Source organism: Esox lucius, chromosome 21 (genome assembly GCF_011004845.1).
Source record: "Esox lucius isolate fEsoLuc1 chromosome 21, fEsoLuc1.pri, whole genome shotgun sequence".
NCBI classification, from domain to species: domain Eukaryota; kingdom Metazoa; phylum Chordata; class Actinopteri; order Esociformes; family Esocidae; genus Esox; species Esox lucius.
The window spans coordinates 22,448,549-22,458,680 of record NC_047589.1 but is presented as its reverse complement, the minus strand read 5'-3'; the positions used below and the strand labels follow the sequence as shown (position 1 = coordinate 22,458,680).

Below are 10,132 nucleotides of genomic sequence, written 5' to 3'. Positions count from 1 at the left end.
CAATGTCATGTTTGGAATTTCATCGCAAAGCGAGATATGGTAGTGATTCTAATAATAGGTTATGCACATATAAACGACATATTACACATCCAACGCAAAATGGGAGGTTTAACAAAAGTTTGTCAATTGAAAAAGTTCAGGCCCCAGGGAAGACGAGGGTTGGGGTACCCCGGTCTGAGGGCAATTACCAGACCCAGGGCTGGTGAATCAACTTCGTTATTTTGCCTCACTTTTCACTCAGAGTCAGTCTCTGAAATACGTGACACATTCATCAGAAATTATTACTTTAGTGTGCCTTCTCCAATGATGATCGACCTATAGTAGCCTAACATAGTATAATTTTGTATGGCCATTTGCTAAGAAACAATCAGTTTACTGTCTTGGGGTAGTTCTTAATTGGTGCATGCAACTTTATATTAATAGCTATTACAGAGACTATTCTCCCAGCAATTGTGTTAAGTAGGAGCAGTGACATTTTTCTGAATACAGTAGCCCAGAACGATAGTAGCAGCTTTTATCTGGCTCAATAAAAGCCACCGGATTCAACAGCCGGCCCACATCATTGACTATTATTTTAACTGACAGTACCATTGGCCTATGATGATTCAACTATCAGCTTATGGAAAGTAGCTTTGTTCATAGTGGGTGTGACCTCTCTTGCAAGGAAAGGCTTGAGTTGAGAGTAACCAATTGCGCAATACGGGGGCGTGTATGCGTGGAGCGATGAGTTCGGTTGTAGCCACAGTCCCTTGTGGAGAAAGCGAGAGGACTGTTTTGCAGGTGTGAGGCACTCTCCGTTGACTTGAATTGGGTTTACGTCGTCCCGCCAACTAGACATTTCAGAAATAACGGTATACGTCTGAGCGGATTGTAGTACTATTTTTGGTGCTTTGAAGACAAAAACACCTTCAGGTTTCAGGTAAACATATCTTCAGATTAAGTCTCCTACTAGTTCATTCGGGATGGACTTTAGCGCCTGAATGAGATCGTGAACATCTGTTCGTGTTTTGCACATAGTTAGATACCTAGTGTTTTTACTGTAAAACTACGCGGTTGTTCCGATAGAGTACCATGTTGCAGCTTCAAATTTTAATGTGTAGCCAATGTCCGTTGCGGTTTTTTTTTTTCTTATGAAATGTTGCTTATATTCCACATCCATTCCTGATGAAGATAGACTAGCCTATTACATTTTTTTATTCTTAAATGATGATGAATCTCTGTTTCATTTGTTGTTTTAGGTATAAAACGATTAAAAAGTAGCCTATTCTGCACGCAACGTAGCGGATACTTTTTTAACGGTTTGGGATAGACCATATAGCCTACATCTGGAATTAATTTCCTAGACGCTCGCGTCCGACGCCGACGTGTTCTTTGGTCCGACAGAACCGATTGGGTTCTTTTTTTGGTGTGGTCTAGACCGGCCATGATATTAATGTCCTGTACTGTAATACACTCTAGTGGTTTTAAAACTTTTCAATGTCAAGGACCCCGGGTTTGTTCAGGCCACTGAGGACCCAATACATTAAGTCTAAATAAATGTTTTACCCTGTATGTACATCAAGGCCTGTATACTGTTACATTGGCTTTGGTAAAGTAGTTAATATACAATAAATAATACAATAGTAATATCATTCTGTAATTAATCGCGATTAATTGTAATTTTACAATTTGCTCATATTTAGCCTATAATAAAAAAAAATCTGTTTTAAAAACAGTGCTTTATGTCAATGACATGCTGTGCTTTATTGCAGGAGCTGTCGTTTTCTAAGTTGGTCCATTAGACAAGGGTGTGCCACAGTCCTTACATTTCTTTGCACAATGTGGAAGCCTGTATTTGTGGCCCATGCAATTCTAAACAGAAGGTTGTGCTCTTGATAAAGACACTATGTTAGGCTATTGTATAAACTGCTGTACCTAAACTATGTTCTGCAAGTAAGCCCTATAATCAAACAATATTACATTTTGTAAAAACAAAATTCATGGTTTTCCAAAACACTTCCTTACTTGTCTGTTAGTTAACTACACAAACCTTGTGTCCTAAGGAAATGTCCCAAGGAAATTAGGAAAACCAGAAGTGTTTTGGGTCTTCAGAACCAGAGTTACCTATCCCTGGTCAACCTAATGGTCAGGGTGTTGGGCCAATATTCATGGGGTTTCTGGTTTGAATCCCTGTACCAATAAGGAGCCAAATCTGTTTATCTGGTAAATGACTAAAATCTAAACGTTAACAATTGACAAAAATCAAACACAGTGATTGACAGAAAATTGGAAAAATAAATGGAACTGTTGATGAAACACTGTTGAAGGGGTCAGTTTAATTCTTCTGTAGATGGGACATCATAGCTGTCAGTTTTAAAACTAGAAAAGCTAACATAAAAGCAATAATACGTGTCTCCAAAATGTTCTACCATCTGGGAAATACTTATTTTCAATGTACTTAGAAGACATTTATGTATTTTTAATGAGTGGAAAAAAATACATATTTAAACTTTCCTTTCGCAACCACCTAAAATAAGTCTGTCTTAGGCTATGGTAATACCTGCTACAGTTCTGGCTGTAGCAGTAGCTTGTGAACAATATTAGATTCCTGTGTCTTTGCAGGCAAGAATGTTGTGTTGATGTAATTGTCTTGCACAGATGTCTGGCCTAACTTTGGGGGCATTACATGTCAAACACATTTCCCATATTTTTGATTCCAGTTTTGCACAAGGTCTGATTTGGTGGCATACAAATATTGATGCATTTTGATTCATAACTGTATTTTTCATTTATGTATTTTTCTCTTGTTGGTTGTGTGTTATTGATTCATCAAATTTCATGTTATTAAGTGTTGGACTTCTGATTTTTATTATTTTCTTTCCCTCACATCACTTTGGATCAACTTGGAATGGAATTCTGAATGACCTGCCATGGTGAGTACAAATAAATGCATTTCCTTACAATTAAAATAATGCTGGTTGGTTTTGCTCTTGTCACTGGTCAACAAATTGTGTGATCATATTTATAGACCTACAGTAATCTACAACTACTCAGTTGGTGGGGGCTCAGTGTCCAAATGCCTTAGATGCTTATAAATGCATACCATAGCTCAGCAAATGTCATATTGCATAAGCAGAGAAAGTTAAATTGGTCTAACTTCACTACAGCCGGATGCTTCACTGAACACTTCCTTTGGCTGATGCCGGGAAGTAAATAAAGAGAAGAAGCACAACTGAATTTGGCGAGGTTCTTTTCAGGACAGCCTGTTCTGTTTTGGCCTGTTTGCCTGATATTTAATCTTCCGAACCCCCCACAGATGTGGATTAACCACAACAAATGTCTGTCAGCCGAGCCCTACAAACGCTAAGCTATTGAAATGCTGTATAGCTGTCAGCCTGTCGTTGTTTCGCATGCTGTTATTGTTGTTTAAAGCAACTGATATTTACTCGTATTTACTCCCAGCAAGTATATTAGGTACAGCATTCTGTTCACAAAATGGGATTGCCCATAAATATAAAAAGCCACATGGCCATGTCTTGCTGTATCAAGCGGGCTGACAAGCATCGAGGCATGTTACTGTTTGATGGAGCGTTAAAATGGCCAGTGCAAGTGACCGGAGTGACTATGCCTCTGTGGTTGGAGTATCTCAGAGACATCTATCCTCCTGGATTCTCACACTCCATAATGCCCAGGGGTCTGCCTGGAGCGTTGCGACAAACCAAAAACATCCAGTTGGCTACAACCCTGTGCAAGAACACCTCGACGAGAGAGGTTGAATGAGAATATGGCGCAAGCTGACAAGACAGGCCACAGTGAGATAATGGTGATGTGCAGAGCAGCGTTTCAGGAACTCACAGCTTGCTCGTATCACGGACGGGCTACGGCGGCAGACGTACCACTTCTGTCAGCCAGAAACAAAAAGAAACCGCTCCAGTGGACTCTCAATTACTAACGCTGAATAACTGAGGTGCGGAAAACAAACAGTGGTTCCTGTTGTGTCATGCCGATGGCAGAGTAATGATTTAGCGTAAGCGCCATGTGTCGGTGCCCGTCAGGGTGTTAGCAGTGTTGTCATGGACTGAGGGTTGTTTTCCTGGCCCACGTTAGGATCACTGACACCCGCTGTGGAACACCTGAGTGCCACGACATACCTAAACGTTACCTGGTGCTTCCCTTCGCGGCTAGTTTACCCTTTATCGCGTGGATCCAGCGGGATAGCGTGCTCCCAGGAACATGACAGCGAGACCAGTTTGTTTTATTCTTTTGTATTTACATCATTTAGCAAACTCTCTTATCCAGAGTGGATTAGAGTAGTGAGTGCGGAAATGCCTCATGCCCCCCCCCCCCCCAGGCGATTTACCAGTAAAAGGGTTCAATCAGTTTGCTGACATGGAACTGGCTGCTCGCAACAAATATACCACCATTTAATCTACATCAGCGGTGTGATGCCATCCTCTCAACTTGGAACGAACATTCCTGGTAGTGTAGGGGTTTCCAGTTTCAAATTTTATCTCTTATTCTCTATCTTTCAATGTATATAACTCTCATATTCTCAATCTCACTCAGATTTCTGTGTCTTTCTCCCACTCTCTCTTTTCACTCCCTATCTGTGTATGTCCGTCTCAGCTCCCCACAATATTTCTCTTTCTGTCCCTCCCTCCATCTCTCCTTCTCTTTCTGTTCCTCCATCTCTCTTATCTCTCTTTCTCTGAATCTGTCATTCCTCTGCCTTTCTATTTGTCTCTCTGTCTCCCCCTTTCTCTTTTTTTTCCCCCTCTGATTTTCTCCCCCTCTCCCCCCGTCTGTCAACCCCCAACCCAGTTTTTCTCACTCTCCAATGTTATTGTATTCTCCACTCTTTTTCTAAGGGCAGTATTTCCCTGCACCAACAGGCCTCTGGTTTTTCTCTCTACTTTTCCTTTTCTCTGGTTCTGTCTTTCTTTACTTTTCCATTTCTCTCCCTTTCTCTCTTTTTCTTTCTCTGCTTTTCTCTCCCTGCCTTTCTCTATTTATCTAGCTCTCCTTAATTCACATTTTCTCCAAGGACACTGTTTTCCTGCAACTTGATCGCAAGAAAGTGAAACAATCGATCTGCAGGTATAAATCAGCCTCTTTTTCCTTTCCCAGCAGCAAGTCATAAAGTGCTCCATTACAAGCATGACTCATGCCTATTGAACAGATATTTTTAATTGAGCCACAGGAGCTGGAGGATTCTGAATTTTTAAATGCTACGACAGTCAAAGTTCCAGCTCAGCATCATGCACGTTTTGCATTAGTTATTGAAATACCCTGGCCAGTTGTTCCAGTGTTTCTGCATGGCCTCGGCGCAAAATTGCCAATTCAAATTGCAAATACTTCTGTACTCCCATTACAGTTTCCTGATTGCTTTTCGTAAAGCAATACATAGTAGCCCCTGGATGTGAGATCGTTATGGACTGATGAAAAGTTATATTTCCCTTTTAGGATTGGAAGATAGAATTTCACATGGCCTTGCACTCTCTCTCAGGCTCACACATAGCATTCCCGAACCAACTCCCTCTCTCCTGTCATCTTAGCTTGAAAACACACACACACACTCGCTCACACACACACACACTCCAAACTATGACAGTCTGTACTAGCAGCAACCAGAGGAGCAGGTCTAACACTAGCACTACACGCAAGCCAAGATCAGAAGTGTTCTCCATAGACAATGCTGTGGTCTTCATAGATGAACATGTGATTGTTACACCAAGCAGCACCTGCTCTGCATTCATGGTTATGTGTACATTATGTCGTATGGTAACACAGTTTGGTACACATGTTGCAAACACTGTCAAGACTCAGCATACACAAGCACATATATCGAACACACGGTGGCACTCTAACAAGCACGTCTATATGTTTGGATCTGTTTGACTCATAGTAATACAAGTTGGCACACATGATCAGACATTTGAGTTTGGCTAACCCACGCAATGTCTCAGACACCGCAGGCACAATTTTAATAAATACATTTCACTGATTGGCCCGGGGGCGGCCCGGGGGCGGCCCGGGGGCGGCCCGGGGGCGGCCCGGGAATTCGTGGTGGACAACATGTTTACTGTTGCCTGTTTAGTTCTGGCTCCAAATGTGTTAGAAAATGGAAGTTTCAAGTTTTTGCAAATTTCACTGCACTTGCAAAGCAGCTTAAGAGCCACCTTTGTCCAGTCCTAACACATCAATATATCTGTTAGGAAAACACAAACACCAGAACCTCTGGTGTATTCCAGTAATAGTTCTGCTCAAACAGACTTATAATTTTAACGCAATTCATCTTCCACTTGTTCAGTTCTGGAGAACCTTTGTGGCCAATGTTCTTAATAACCATTCACTATATGATGAGTAATGGACATTTAGTAACAGTAATAATAGTCATCATTGATCATGTTTCTTCATTGACATTGTCCGAAGTCTTTGGCCTCAAAAGCTCTTCTATTGACTTATTTGGCCATGACTAAAAGCTCATCTCCTCAGTCAATATTCTTCGTTCGCTTTCCGGGCTTTTACATGAGGTATTGAAAAATCATTGGTTCAATTCTGGCGAGCCATTGGTGTCGCGGTTGCAATGACCAAGCATAATCGCTTTGATAAGGTTAAGAGTAAAGTAGCCGATTGCTTGATCATTTCTTATGAAAACCTTGCGTGGGTGATTTGTAAACAAGGTCAAATAGCCATTAGTGTTACAGGAAGTGAGCATAAGAAACAGAAAAGTAGAGGGCATCTCTAATGATACAACCCCACTGTGAATTCTGTCACGTCTGTAGAAGGAAGCCTGTTGTTTGCTGAGTGACTGAGACCTGAGTTCAGATGCTGCTGTGTATTTTCTGGTGGATGGGTAAACCTTGGTATCCTTAGCCTTTTGGACTTCTAAATGACTAGTTAAACTCAGCAAGCTACATACAGCTGCTTTGAGGGTTTACATAATGAATACGAATACTGTAGCTATGACAAATACACACCTTTTAGGAGTGAGTTCTTGTGGAGTCAAAATGTAGAGCTGTTTTGGCATTGTCTTTAGATGATGTGTATTAATTTGAAACCCAACAACAAGTATGTTATCTTGGTTTCTCAGGACTTTCCCCAGTATCCAGTCGTAGGTCCTGGAGCCTTGTCATTGTTTCCAGCCTCCTCTGAAGGTTGGATTCCTCCTGAGGTTGTTTGGCAGGTTGTGATTTGATTGGCTTTCACTCCAACGGTGTGGCGATTCTTCCAAGTTGTGTCCACCGTAAATGACTTCTCGAGGTTTCAGGCATTGTTAAAGATGATCATCCTGAAAGTGTGTTGAGCAGCTGCCAAGCGATAGAGCCCATTTCCTCAGCAAAGCAATTACAGTCTAAGTCATGTTGGAGTGGGTAAAAACAGCCTGGTAGAGAAGGAAGTTCGGAGCTTCAAAGACGAGTGTTCCATCACTTCAGTCAGTGTGTGTGTGTGTGTCTGTCTGTCTGTGTGTGTGTGTGCGTGTGGGTGGGTTACCACAGCAGATCTGTCAGAATTGACTGCTTGCCCGCGGCAGGTGAAAGTAAGTTGCAAAGCAAAACAAAAAACAGAATTTACACTTGACAGTGTCTACCTAGGATTCTCCATGTGGCTGTTCTGAACGTACACTGAGTATGGCAGCATACTTACTCAGTGGTTTAGGCTAAAGATTTAGGCTAAAGCCACCATGGATCAGTACCACTCATCTCACCTGGTTTTTCCTAATCAGTTCCTGAGGAATGTGCAAATCAGTGCAATCTCTTAGGTGCGGTGTATCTTTGAAAGTTAAGAGTTATGTCTGCAATGCCCTACATGTCTGTGTGTGTGCGCGTGTTCATGCTGATACTGTGCGCGCGCGCGTGTGTGTTTGTGTGTGTTGTCTTAGCCCAGTTCCAGAGAAGTAAATCTTATTAGAAAAATCAGTTCACCGCAACAGTACCGCCCAGTTGTCTGTTAATGTGGCAGAGTGGAGATTCATTTAAGGTCATCTAAAGAATTGGGCAGTCAGGAGCGTGTGTTAAATTACTGCTTCACACATGGCTGCACTCAGAAGCCGTTTTGTTGCTTTACAGGGAGAGCAGCCAGTGGTTTTTACAGGTGCGTGAGGTAGGCCTATAATATAGGCAGTGAGTGTCCTTGGAGAGTTCTTCCGCTCACTGTAAGAACTGCTGCAGTGATCCATTGCACCTGCTGAGTGAATGCCCTGTGTCTCCGCGTCACTGGTGGATTTCGGGAAAGGGCCTCGCTGAAAAGATATGGGCGTAATTCCTCTTCTTTTTCGGCGTTCCACTTTAAGCACGGCATGTTTTTTCCCCCGTTATTTTGGAGATCAGGATTTTTTGTTTGTTTGAATCAAATCAAATGATCTAATAAGTCATTAAAACACGGTGAAGATCATCAGCTGTACACACTACACACACACAGACACACGCGCACAGGTATACACAGTCACACATACACTATTTCCCATTACATCACCGTCAGCCAGTCGGGCCATCTCTGCCTTTGTTTCGTTGCTTTTCATTAGAACACGTCTCTGCTTTGTGGGCGGGTGTCTGGACTCGCCCCCTGGTCTTGAATAATTGAGGTTCTATTTTACCAGTCTAACGTGAGGAGAGAAAAAGGAAGACCCTCGCCCACTACCCTATCTAGCCTAGGGTGCCATCTTCATAAGCATAACGATGGCTCATGACATAATGGTGACATCACAGTGACAGTCGGAGATTCGAATCAAATTACAGTGAGATTTGGATTCCTAATGATAGTTTAAGTCCGTAGCAGAATATGTATGGGACTGAGTAATGCGGTTGAGCTCATTGATAAAGCATTGTGGGCGATGGGGGCGGTGTGTTGATGTAGTTGCGTCAGCTGAATTGGGATCTGAGGCGGTTCAGTTTCTGAGACCGTAAAGAGGATGTATGGTGGAAACAGGGTCATCGCTGCGACTGTCCTCCCGGTCACCCGTCTGTCCGTCATGTTGTTTTATGGACCTGGTGGCTTGCGCATTTCACCGTCTAGTAAATAAATCAGTCTCTTCCATCGTTCTGCCCTGTTCTCATTAACGTTTTTATTAGATTTGGTCCAGTGGTTTAGTGGATAGCACTCACTAAACTTGGGCCATGAGTTGGATTTTGTTACAAAAGTGGGAATTTGTCACTGTTTCTGTCACCTGTTTTCTGCTCAATATTGTCAGTCCAGTTGTTCATCTGTTTGGCATTTCACTTCAACTCAAGGTTTTTTGGTGTCACAGGCTAGTCCATTATGTTTTCCAGTAACTGCACTGCTGAAAAGAAATGAAGGGAACACGTGATCATCATAGTATGACACCAAGTCAGTTCAACTTCAGGGATATCAGTCTGTCCAGTTAGGAAGCTTAAGTGATTGTGAATCAGTGTCACCAGTTTTGGTTCAAATGAAAGTGACAACTGGTGCACTGGTGAGGCAACAGCAAGACAACCCTGAAAAAAGGAATGGTTTTGCAGGTGGTGGCCATAAAAATTGCTCTCTCCTTATCCTTCCTGACTGATTCTTTTCTAGTTTTGCGTTTTGCTAGTGTCCTTGTCACAACTGGTAGCATGAGGCGGTACCTGCAGCCCATTCCCAGTCCAGCACCCTGCTGCTTGATTGGCATTTGCCAGAGAAAACCAGAATTGCCAGTGCCATTGGCACCCCGTTTTTTTCACAGTTGAGGGTCACAGACCTCCACGTGCTAGCTAATGGTACCCTGACTGCTGTTAGGTACCAGGATGAATTCCTCAGACCCATCTTCAGACCTTACGCTGGTGCTGTGGGTCCTGGGTTCCTCCTGGTGCAGGACAATGCCCTGCCTCATGTGGCCAGAGTTTGAAGGCAATTCTTTGATGACGGAGGCATTGATGCCATTGACTGGCTCTCACATAGCCCAGACCTGAATCCAATTGAGAACCTCTGGGACGTAATGTATCGGTGCATCCAACGCCGTCAAGTAGCACCACAGACTGTCCAGGAGCTCACTGAAGCCCGGATCCAGGTCTGGGAGGAGACCCTTCAGGACACCATCCGCCGTCTCACCAGGAGCATGGCCAGACATTGTCAGGAGTGCATACAGGCACATGGGGGCCATTACTTCCACTACTGAGTCACATTATGAGTGATTTCAATTGTTTACTTAGATTTT

General features: G+C 42.9%; 1 protein-coding gene across 2 annotated transcripts in view; it reads left to right on the top strand.

The window, feature by feature from the left end:
* The first annotated feature begins 733 nt into the window (after positions 1–733).
* The window catches only part of epb41l3a (erythrocyte membrane protein band 4.1-like 3a), a 65,212-nt gene continuing 55,813 nt past the window's right edge, over positions 734–10,132 (top strand). Inside the window, exon 1 of one of the 2 annotated variants that reach the window (XM_034289214.1) lies at positions 734–919. The gene's annotated coding sequence lies outside the window, so the exon portion shown is untranslated. Of the gene's footprint in view, positions 920–5,054; positions 5,077–10,132 lie in introns of those variants that run through there. The other variant, XM_034289215.1, reaches the window with a different exon arrangement.